Raw genomic sequence first — 11,976 nt, forward strand, 5'->3', positions numbered from 1 at the left:
GGCGAGTGTATAAAAAAACGCTATCTACCATTACCATTAATTATCTAATTTTCTTGTGTTGAGCAGACTTTGCCCATGTTCTTTCAACAGGGCAGAGGCTCACCCCTGGAGACCAATTCCAAAACAAATGCAAGCAATTTTAACTGACATGGAGTGCGTTGTGAGAAGGTGGCCTGGTACTTAGCGCATCTAACCTGAAACCAAAATGTTGCTAGGTCAAATTCCCAAGGAGAAAAATCCCTTGTTCTCTCCTTGAGCAAGGGTGTTGAAAAGAAGAATGTGTTCTCAGTTATTCTTACCGGATGAAATGCCAGTTTAAAGAAACACACCAACAAACAAATCCCCTCATGGAAGAGACACGTGTTAGCCCATACACTGTTGGGTGTTCTGCCTGGATGAGCCGGAGCTTGTTTAACAACCCAAGTTGTTATATATATAGAGAAGATTATTCATTTCTTCGCTACTGGGGTGTAGTTTTTTTATGTTAGAGCCTGGAGCCGCCACTGCATTTGAGAACACGGTAAAATAATGACTTCTGCAAATTAGAATTCATGCTACATCACAGATATTCTTTAAGGAAACAACTGAACATGCTGTTGTTTCTCTGGCAGAGATCATTAAAGAGATGGGGGGAGAGGGCAGTCTGGCAGTGACCGCATCTGACCACTAACCTGAAGGTTGCCAGATGAAATAAATGTACTGTTTATTCTGACTACATCTCCTGTCCTTGTGATAATTTTTCCCCAAAGTAAAACCTGTACTAAATCCAGCAGAAAAATTTAGCTGCATAGGGAATGGTAAGAAAACTGTCAGATCTATTTTCAAAGCTACCAGTATACAAAATACGTACACTTCTAAGATGTAGGCAGATGATAGCAACAAGGACATTTTCAGATGCATCTCACAAGTGTTGTCAATACAATCCATGTTATCTATTTTAGTCACGTAGCAGACATGCTTATATGGTGAGTTGTCTTGCTCAAGGTCAGTTTAGACTCACAGTTGTGTGTTTTTCTTCTCCTGAGAAAGGCACATCAAAGGGCGCAACAGTTAGAGCAGGTGACCAGTGGCAAAAACCCCTTTTGTGAAGAAGTCCTGCCGCAGGAATCTCCCTGGGATGAACCAATAACACTTTCACTGATATAATGCACGTTCGCCTGGACATTTCTGACAAGGGAAGTAAAAAATCAACTCTGTCATTGTAACCTGTGGACAGGCTGTTTGCCAGCAGAACACATTAAAACCGACAAAGGCTTATCATTGTTCCTCATTCTTGCATAGCTGGCTAGCTATAAGATGCATTACACAATTTTTGGCCACTGGTTGTAATAGTGTCACTGTTGTATGGAGTTACATGTGTCTCAAATTCTTGAATATATACATAACATATGTGCGTATATTCATCACAAATCACAAATAAAATTAGGATTTGTAAATGTGAAAAAATATTTTGTAAATAAAAACATTATATGTAAATATGTAAACATGTTTCACAAATGTAAATACGATTTGTGAACATGTAAAAACATATTTCACAAATAAAACACAAATCTGTAAAACATTTACAAGTGTTGATTAACATTTACAAGCGTTGACAAATCTTAAGTTTATTTACAGATGTGAAATTTAATATTTACAATTTTTTTTGACATTTTCCTTCGGTAGACAAGTTCTCCTGCGCATAGTTTCAGTCAGAGGGCTCGCTTGGTGGGACTTATGGAATATCCGGACTGGAGCCTGGTAGATTGGAGTCTATAGTTAGCAAGGACACGTTTTTCCTGAAATGTGTGTATAACATTTATTTGTATAGCAAAATTTGACTGAATCACCAATGGGTAATACAACACCAAGCGTGTTTTCGACTTCAGGCAACTAACTTAAACACAGTTAGTTATGTCAGGATCTGGGCCAATTTGTGATGGCTAGGCGACTGGGTCAAAACATCTCCAAAACGGCTTCCCGGTCTGCACTGGTCAGTACCTATCAAAAGTGGTCCAAGGAAGGAAAAGCGGTGAACCGGCAACAGGGTCATGGGCAGCCAAGACTCATTGATGAACGTGGGGAGCAAAGGCTGGCCTGTGTGGTCCGATCCAACAGAAGAGCTACTGTAGCTCAAATTGTTGAAAAAGTTAATGCTGGTAACACAAAAAGTGTTCAGGAATGGTTTGAGGAACACAACAACATGATCAAGGTGTTGACTTGGCCTCCAAATTCCCCAGATCTCAATCCAATCAAGCATCTGTGAGAGGTTCTGGACAAACAGGTCAGATCCATGGATGCCCCACCTCACAACTTAGAGGACTTAAAGGACCTGCTGCTAACGTCTTGGTGCCAGATACCACAGCACACCAGAGGACTAGCGGAGTCCATGCCTTGACAGGTCAGGGCTGTTTTGGCAGCAAAAGGGGGACATATACAATATTAGGCAGGTGGTCATAATGTTATGGCTGATCAGTGTATGCGCTGATATGTATCCCATTTCATCACAATCACTCACTTTCAAACTTGGAAACCCATGGCAAACTTGGAATTTTCATAGATTCCATAAGCATTAACATACAATGCCCCAGGGGAACATATCTATGCACACCCTCCCCCCAATCAGGCCTTGTCAGTGGGATGATAAACCCCAGAAAATGTGGATCCTGCACATATTGCAGTAAACATTCATATGTATAAAAGGTGACCAAATAAATACTAACATCCATGTTATTTTAAGAAATTCTACAATCCTGCAATTCCTGTCTGAAAGGTGTATCAGAAACATCTCTGGAGAGGCCCGAAGATGGTTGTGCCGCATCTTTCCCCATCCTGATATAGTTTGAGAGTATCTACAGAGAAGAATGGGAGAAACCTTCCTAGAACAGGAGTGCTGAGGTTTAAGACTCAAAGCTGTGATCACTACCCAATGTGCTTCAACAATGTACTAAGTGAAAGGGTCTGAATACTCTTCTAAAGAAAATATGTATTGGGGGAGTTTATAAAAAATGTTAAACATTTCTGAAATGCATGTTTTTGCTTGGTCGTTATTGGGTATTGTGCTTAGATTGATGAGGAAAATGTAATTTAATTAATCGATTTTAGAATAACGTAACAACATTTGGAAAATATGAAGGCTTTGTATATTTCTATGACAATCTATAGCTGTATTTAGTGTAAAATTGCCGTGAACTACAAAGTAGGCCATCGGATTAACATCCTTTCCTCCTTCAACTAGCTTGCTTACAGGTTTAGGGTTTTACTGGCATTCCTCACTTCAAGAATTAAATCATTTGACAAACCCACAGACTGCCTGGATTCCACTAACCTTCGGTCTTTGTGCAGCAGTTCATGTGCTATAGTACTACCTAATAGTTACTGGATTTATTTGATTTGAAAAGTTACATTTATCAGATATGTATTTATGACCGTTTCATCAATTTAGACAACCTATTATAATTTTCTGTTTGTGGAGAGATCAAATCAGCCAGCCAACCAGCTTGGGCCTTATGGAATACTGATTCTGTATTGACTTTGTGCCTAACAGTATTTGGCAGCATTTAACTTGCTCTCAATAAGACATCCTGTAGATATCCACAGTAGATCCTGTTTTCCTGTAGCTGTGATGAGTATTGGCGAGATAAGACATATTTTACAAGGATCTGTATTTTTCTCACACCAGCAGGGTTTGGAGAGACCTGGACAGAGACCAGGAGAGAAACGAGTTTAGGAAGGAAGGATCCATCTGATGAGTAAGACACGCTGGAACATAAGTATCTTACTATGCTGAGGAGAGTCTGTGTGAGTGTTTCTCAGTCAACATCCATCCATCCAAATACTGACTCAATACAGTCTTGTTTGTCTGAAAGATGATATTTGAAGTCTAGAGAAAAAGGCAAGAACCCAGATTTGAACTGGGGATGCATTGATCCAGTGTTGAGAGCTCTACCTCTGAGCTATACAGACAGATGGTAGAGTACAGGAAGGTGTTATCAGTCTTTTGTGAGTTGCAGCCAGGTGTCATGTGATTGCTACTATTCAGCTTTGGCATTGCTCTGCTCTTTCACACACTCTCACTCTCTAGTAACAGTTCCCTTCAATGTGTGGCTGTGAGGGCTGTGTTTTCCACAGACAGCATTAGGTTGTTGTGGCTGAGTGGTTAAGGCAATGACCAGAAATCCTTTGGGATCTTCCTATGCCGGTTTGAATCCCAGCTGACAGTGGGAACTTTTCAGACTGCATTATGAATGTCAGATTAGATTGCTCTCTCAATCAAAGTTTTTATTCCAATGAGTACACTATTGTGGATAAGAGCAACTGCTAAATTACAAAAATGTAAATGTCCTCCATCCAATTTAGACTTAGAGAATTGTTTTGTAGTCCCGGATAAATTGGTTGATAACAGAATCCACCTGTTTATAAAAGGAAAACCAATCTTAATAGCATTGGCTCTTCCCAGCAAGGATAGTTTTGCTTTATTTTTCCCATCAGTGGGTGGAAGTTATATTTAAATTGAGCAAAGTAATGATTTTTTACTTCAATTACAATATATAGAGAGGACATATATCCACATCATAATCATCATCATCAGCCCGCTCTTAAAAGCCTTTTCCGCTTCGAGAGGTACCACAGGTCAATCATGGATGTCAGCGTGGTTTGGTCATGTAATTTGTGCAGGTAAGGTAAGGTACGTTTTTTTACTTCCTATAAAAGTAATTGCCTCAGAGTATAGTTGCATAATGGACAGGGTGCTAATTCCAGTTGTGGCATTCGGTCTGTCCATAGGTATCCCAGGTTCTTAAACTGGGGGTGGCATTTTGTCTGTGTATGGGTGCCCTGGGTTCTAATCCCAGTGGTGGTCTGGGTGTCAGACATTCTGTCTGTGTGTGGGTTCATAATTCTAAGTGGCCTATGGGTGGTGTACTTGCTCCTCCATGTCTCTACTTACCTTAAAATACACCAGGATTGTATTTTTAAACACAAACTTTTCTAATGGAAAATGTATTTTCCTGATTTCAAAGCAAAACCAACCAACAAAGATGTTCCAGAAACTCTGGCTATGAAAGGCCCAACAAAAAAACACAACCCAGCCAACAACATTAGAAATACAACAACACCTTCAGTTAAATGGTATTCACATTGCCAAAGAACAAAGTTGTTCACGCGTCCCTTTAAGCAAAATCGAAGAAAGAGTGGCCAGATTTTGTGAATCAGACCGGCAAGCAAATCTGACTGGCATGCAAATCTGCATTCAGCTTATTCCGTTTCCTTGATTTCCCCCAAAGATAAGTGGGTAGTGTAAGGTCTTGGAGGGTAAAACTGTGATGGGAGGCCAGGGATTGTGGGTATTTTTTTTACATTTCATTTCAAGCATGCACTACATGCTCCCTGCTATTTTGTATGATTCCAAACACAACCAAACGCCGTTAATATGCTCTTGCCTTTTAGATGGAGGATTTTAGTAATCGGTTGAAATTTGCTGGTTTTGAGCTACAGTAGGGTGTGGCGATTGCACTGTGCATCTGCGCTAAGCTAACAATAAGCCAACTTCAATCATCCCCAAAGCAGAGAAATAAAACAGGTATTCTGTGAAGTGGGATAAGTATAGAAAACAAAATCCCAAAATCTCCCAGGATCCCTGTAAAATAAATGAAACATCAAAGAGTTTGAATTATGAGACTTGGGAGGTAGAAGGATCATTGACAGATGAGGACACAGATGGATGAGGAATAATTCCAGTTCTCAGATCTCAGAGGTGCCCAACTGCACTGACGGACTGAGATCACAGCTTCATCTGATCTGTGATTAGAAAATTGAGAACAAGGAAAGCTCACTGCCTCGCAGGAACGCAGCAGTTGTATTGTTTGATTAATCCATTAACCATACTGAAAAACACATGCCACTAGTTGAGCTTATTAACCACAACAGAAATCTGAGGGAAAAATAGGGGGCACCCGGATTTGAACCGGGGACCTATTGATCTGCAGTCAATTGCTCTACCACTGAGCTATACCCCCAACTAAAAGAAAAGTCAAACAGAGGTGTTATCATTGTTATATTGGTTTTAGGTGTGTCACATGATCCCGGTTGTCAGGCTTGGGCACCACCTTTCTTTCTAATCTCCTTCCCTCTCACTAACTATCACACTGAAGTGTGGGCCATGCCAGTCATTGCTCAATGACCATAATGTAGCAAACAAAAGCAAACAAAAATCAGACCCATGACTAATACAGCCACACAAAACACATTGCTCACTGATACAGGGGTGAAAAGAAAATACCTGTCTGTGCTTTTAGGGTTTAGAAGTTTAAATTAACTGAATCTGTTATGAACCTGTGCTGAAAAGGTTTAACACTAACCTCATGCAAAGTGATCACATGCTTAAATATTGTCTCCAAAAGTCTCAAAAATTACAATTAGACGTCACCTCCAAGCTTATCTTTACTAAGAGGGACAGAGGAGGGCTCTGCACATAGTGTTGATCCTTTATAATTAATGACATGGAGCAGACTACCAGCTGATGTCTGTTGGTGTCAGTGTCTAACATACAGGGTTGAGTAACGGGCAGTGACTGACTGGTGTCAGTTGGTGTCAGTATCTATGATACAGGGTTGAGTACCGGTCGGTGACTGGCTGATGTCAGTTGGTGTCAGTGTCTAAGATACAGGGTTGAGTACCGGGCAGTGACTGGCTGGTGTCAGTGTCTAACATACAGGGTTGAGTACCGGGCAGGGACTGGCTGGTGTCAGTTGGTGTCAGTGTCTAGGATACAAGGTTGCGTACCAGGCAGTGACTAGCTGATGTCAGTTGGTGTCAATGTCTAAAATACAGGGATGGGTACCGGGCATTGGCTGGCTGGTGTCAGTTGGTGTCAGTGTCTATGATACAGGGTTGGGTAATGGGCAGTGACTGGTTGGTGTCAGTGTTTAAAATACAGTAATGGGTACTGGGCATTGGCTGGCTGTTGTCAGTTGGTGTCAGTGTCTATGATACAGGGTTGAGTACCAGGCAGTGACTGGCTGGTGTCAGTTGGTGTCAGTGTCTAAAATACAGGGATGGGTACTGGGCATTGGCTGGCTGGTGTCAGTTGGTGTCAGTGTCTATGATACAGGGTTGAGTACCGGGCAGTCCTGAAATAAGTGAATGTGTAATGATAAGGGTCATGAAATAAGTGAATGTGTAATGATAAGGGTCATGAAATAAGTCAATATGTAATGATAAGGGTCATGAAATAAGTCAATATGTAATGATAAGGGTCAAGAAATGTCAGTACATAATGATAAGGGTCATGAAATGAGTCAGTACGCAATGATAAGGGTCATGAAATGAGTCAGTACGCAATGATAAGGGTCATGAAATGAGTCAATATGTAATGATAAGGGTCATGAAATAAGTCAATATGTAATGATAAGGGTCATGAAATGTCAGTACGTAATGATTAGGGTCATGAAATGAGTCAATATGCAATGAGAATGGTCAGGGTCAGTTTTCTATAAGTGGCAGGTTGTTGTGGCCAAATGTTTAAGGTGATGGACTATAAATCCAATGGGATCCACTGGAATTCCTGTGCAGGTTCAAATCCAGCTGATTTGAAGTATTTGTAATATTGTGTCATGACTGTCAATGCAAGTTTATACAGTAGTGACTCAGAATATGTATCCCATGGTCAGTAATGTTCTCACAATGAGAACAAGAAATCCCAGACCAAAATTTTCAAAGGCACAGTCAATCCTCAAACCTACACAACACAACCTTTCCCATATATTTTCCACTCTAAGACTATGTTTCTGTTTTCTTTTTTATTGATACTATCCAATGTCTGATATATGTTTCTCAGTATCCATTATTGGATACTTTCTACCTAGAGACGGATTCTCAAAAGTCCAGTATTTGCAGAGCACAGAGACGAAAACAAACCACTTTGACTGAAAGTCTGCTGACTCATTGCGTTTTCCAAGGAGGCTACAGCCCCCATTGACGCACCAAAAACCGCCAGATTGCTCTCAATGCGGGGGCAAGCTCGCCCCTGCACCGCCACATGAGACTTGTAAACCACCATCGAAAAGAAAACCACAACATTCACTCCTTAGGTGTCTCTGCCTTTCTCATTTCCTTTCCGTGTCTTGAATACACGTCCTCATTTCTAATGTATCTCAAGTCATCGGGTTTGGGAGCCCTATTAACTGTGACCCAAGTACTTGACCACTCGCAGCTCCAGAGTAGAGAGAAGAGGGGCAAAGGCTCATTCCTACGATGGTTTTCAGCATCATCATCAATGTAATTTGTACGGCTTTGCTTTCATCATTCCAGCTCTTCCCGAGTCCTCTCCAGGAGAGCCAAATATAGCCACACAGGCAGAGATGAGTGTCACTTTCTTGTCCATAGCTGTGTCAGAGAAAGATTCCAATGGACAGCACTCTCACGGCCCATTATGGGCTTGTTACAGGCTTTGGGGCTCAGGTGGCGTTGTCATGGTTTCTTGTTTTTTTTGGAACAAGAAAGCAGTAATAGAAAAGGCCAGGAAGTGAAAACTACTTAGTGTAGAACAGGAAAGTATTTCAGGCATGGCATGTGCGGACATCTTTTAGGAATCAGAAGATATTAGGCAGAACACATAGGGTATGAGCTTATTTCACAGGTACTAATAACCTGTAGCCTATATGATTAGGCAATGATATAGATGAGTATGGATATAAGTATTTCATTGATGGGTATGTCCTTGAACTGTGTATCATCTAACTGCTTTCTTTCCTTATTGAAACATAGATATGTTTAAAGGGACGACGCCTTAGAAATCAAATAATCAAAATCTACAGATGAGATCCTCCACAGCACGTTTGCAACATGTTGATTAGTCCTCTATAAAAGGTTTAATCAAAGTAAAATTTAATTTTATTACATTTTATAAAATCATGTGGGATTCAGCAAAATTGTTTCATTTTGGAAATTTGTTCCCCAGTATTCCACTAAATAGAATAATATGCACAGTGTGTTTTTTTAATTTATTTTACCTTTATTTTACCAAATAAGCTGATCAGGGGCGTAGGTTTCATTATACATTAGTGGGACTTTTTGAAAATGGCAATTCCTGACTGTTGGAAAACTAGCTTTCCAGCTAGCGTTATTTCGCTAGCTAGCAAACATAAACTAGGTTCACCTCACTCACCGCTAGCACCGTATGACACAAGCCAAGAAAAGACTGAAGTTAGACAATCAGGCATTTTTTATGCAAAGACAAAGTGAGTATTACAGCTAGCTAGCTATGAGACATTAGAAGGTATATCTAACTAACTAGCTTAATAGTTGATCTCTTAAAAAGTTGGCTAATTTTGTAGTTCCCTAGTAGTGACATTTCAACCTAATGCGGGTCTTATAGATCAAACATGGCCATCTTCTGCAGGCATCAATGTAGCTCAAGTAGTTCATGTCTTGTTATGTCCTGCATTTTAGTAGGATAAGATGATGACCATGAGAAGGTCTGTGTCATAGCAGGATCAGACAGCCAAGGAGGAAAGGTCAACCGTGGAGCTGAGGTGAAATGCTGTCTTTAAAGGTGGATAAAATTAGTTGTGTAGCCCATATCTTGAATGTTCATATTTATTAGCAGAACCAGAAGGATGTTGAGTCAACCAGTTTGGTCATGCAAGTACAGGGATTTGAATATACTTGCGGAAAATATGGATGTACACGCTAGCGGCCTACACGTCTACATTGTAATAACGCGCAATCGGAATTATAGATTAATAGAAAAAGCATATATTTTTTATTATTATTATTTTGTTCCATTTGAGATCCGGGGCTATTCATAAAAGATCCGGGGCTATAGCCACAGACGCCCAGGGCTAACGAAGCCACTGACATACAGCATATGGCCAAAAGTATGTGGACACCCAACCATCACACCTATATGAGCTTGTTGGCCATCCAATTCCAAAACGATGGGCATTTAAGCTGTCCCCATTTAAGGACAGCTTGCACCCCGGCCCAGCATCACCACGCTACGCCAGTGTTTGTCCCCCTCACATTTGAAATCAAACCTATGCCCCTGAAGCTGATTAAGAACCAATTTTCATATGCAATGATGACCTATGCAAGACAATCACAGATTTACACACAGAGTACTCCAAATAAACAATATACTTTGGGGGAGGGGAGTGAATTACAGTGCCAGTCAAAAGTTTGGAGACTCTTACCTGTAGGGGTTTGATGGGTGTGGCAAGCCAGACCCATTGGATAAGTGTCCAAACTTTTGACTGGCACTGTATACCCGAGATGGAATGTGAAAACATCTAAATATAATCGGAGTAATTGTTACAATCTAATTGTGTGCTTTGCTGTGATTAATTTGCAGTGTAATAATATATGTATATTATTATGTACATGTATATTATGTGGCGCAATGTGCCCGTGCCCCATTACCATACATATATACATACTAATTATATATTATTATTCCGGCCCGCCAGCCATCCGCTCTGTTAGAAATCATCCTGCGGCTGAATCTATTGGCCGATCCCTGAGCTAGAGTGGTATAATGTCTCAGTGTCCTCATCAATCACGTAAGCATCTACTTCAGCAAACACACGGGACGTAATTAGTCCCTCAGCTCCCCACCACACCACCATACTAGCTGACAGGGCATGAAAGAGGTACATTTTTCCATTCATTCGTCTGAAAACAAACAAACGCGTGCACAGTGACAATAATGTCATGTACTGTTGAGTGATGAATGTTGCCCACCGTTTTTTATTGTGTGAAAAAGGTCTGGACCGCTCTTCATCTGTTGCCATCTGTTGTGATAGCATCACCCCTACAACCTCCCCGCCTCACATCCACCCCCCACCCATTATCCTATAATACACAGGCTTTGTGTTCCACAGCAGGATGATGCCTGAGAACTACAGATCAGATGCTGGCAGAAGGCCACAAAGTCTTCCTTCATTCATTCCTTGATTCATTCAATCATTCCTAGAAGAGGCAGCACTGGCCATACTCCAAGAACTGATGGAAAACCAACTTGGGGAGCTCTTACTGTGACTAATATTGAACTTCAATAAAAAATGGTGTTACTGAGGCAAAACCAGTCTCAGGTGATTTAATCAAGAACACCTGGTATCCATTTCCCACTGTGCCCTGAGTCCCGTCCGCCGAGGTGGTTCTGGATACTGTGACTCAGAGGCCAAGAGGGCTTCGGGAAAACCGTGATTCACGGCACACACTCAGGGCACTACTTGGAGTCAGAACACTGGTTTGAACCACTATGCAGGGAATAGGGCGCCGTTTGGGACACAACAGTCATGTGGTACCGTACATACAACTGTCCTGGCCTACCACTGCCCATCATCATCATCATCAGCCAATCATAGGCCCAGATGGCGAGAGCACACCTGTCCATTTCCGCAGCGATGGGAGCTACCGCAGAAATATCCATAATGTTACACTCTTCTCAACAATGTCTTCCCAGCATCACTCCTCTCTTGTCGCTGTCCTTTGACCTCACTCTGACCTGACCTGCACCTGCGGCTCCACGTCACAGCGTCCAGCCAAGCCAGCCAGGAGGTGTTAGTGATGGTGAATTGATTACACGACAGAACGTGGTTCTCACGCTCTCTATCCCTCGCGATTGTAGAGGGTTTCGTAGTCATGGAAAGCATCTGTTTAAATTTCCAATGCAAATAGTACATTTTAAATTTTTATTCTGTTATCTGTGTACAGCGTCGAAAAAAAGTGACATTAGTACCGAATATGAATGACAAAGGAAAATGAATGATGAGATCTATTGGTTAATTTCATAATGATGTTTGTGCTCTACCGGTTGGCCTTTCAGATGGCAACTGGACACAAACCTGTTTGCTCTCATTGCACATTGTGGTATTTAGCCTAAAAGATACAGGAGTTTATCAGTGGTTGATTTGATTCCAGCCTCTTTGAGGGCCAGTTTGATCAGCAGGCGTATGTTTCTTTGGCAGATTAGGAGGTGCAGTTTCGTTTCCACCT

At 41.3% G+C, this 11,976-nt stretch overlaps 1 non-coding gene across 1 annotated transcript; it reads right to left on the bottom strand.

Annotated features, from left to right (window-relative positions):
* Positions 1-5,924: 5,924 nt before the first annotated feature.
* trnac-gca lies at positions 5,925-5,996 on the bottom strand. Its single transcript has one exon. It is a non-coding gene; the product is annotated as a tRNA-Cys (tRNA).
* Positions 5,997-11,976: the final 5,980 nt, after the last annotated feature.

Source organism: Esox lucius, chromosome 11 (assembly GCF_011004845.1).
Source record: "Esox lucius isolate fEsoLuc1 chromosome 11, fEsoLuc1.pri, whole genome shotgun sequence".
NCBI classification, from domain to species: domain Eukaryota; kingdom Metazoa; phylum Chordata; class Actinopteri; order Esociformes; family Esocidae; genus Esox; species Esox lucius.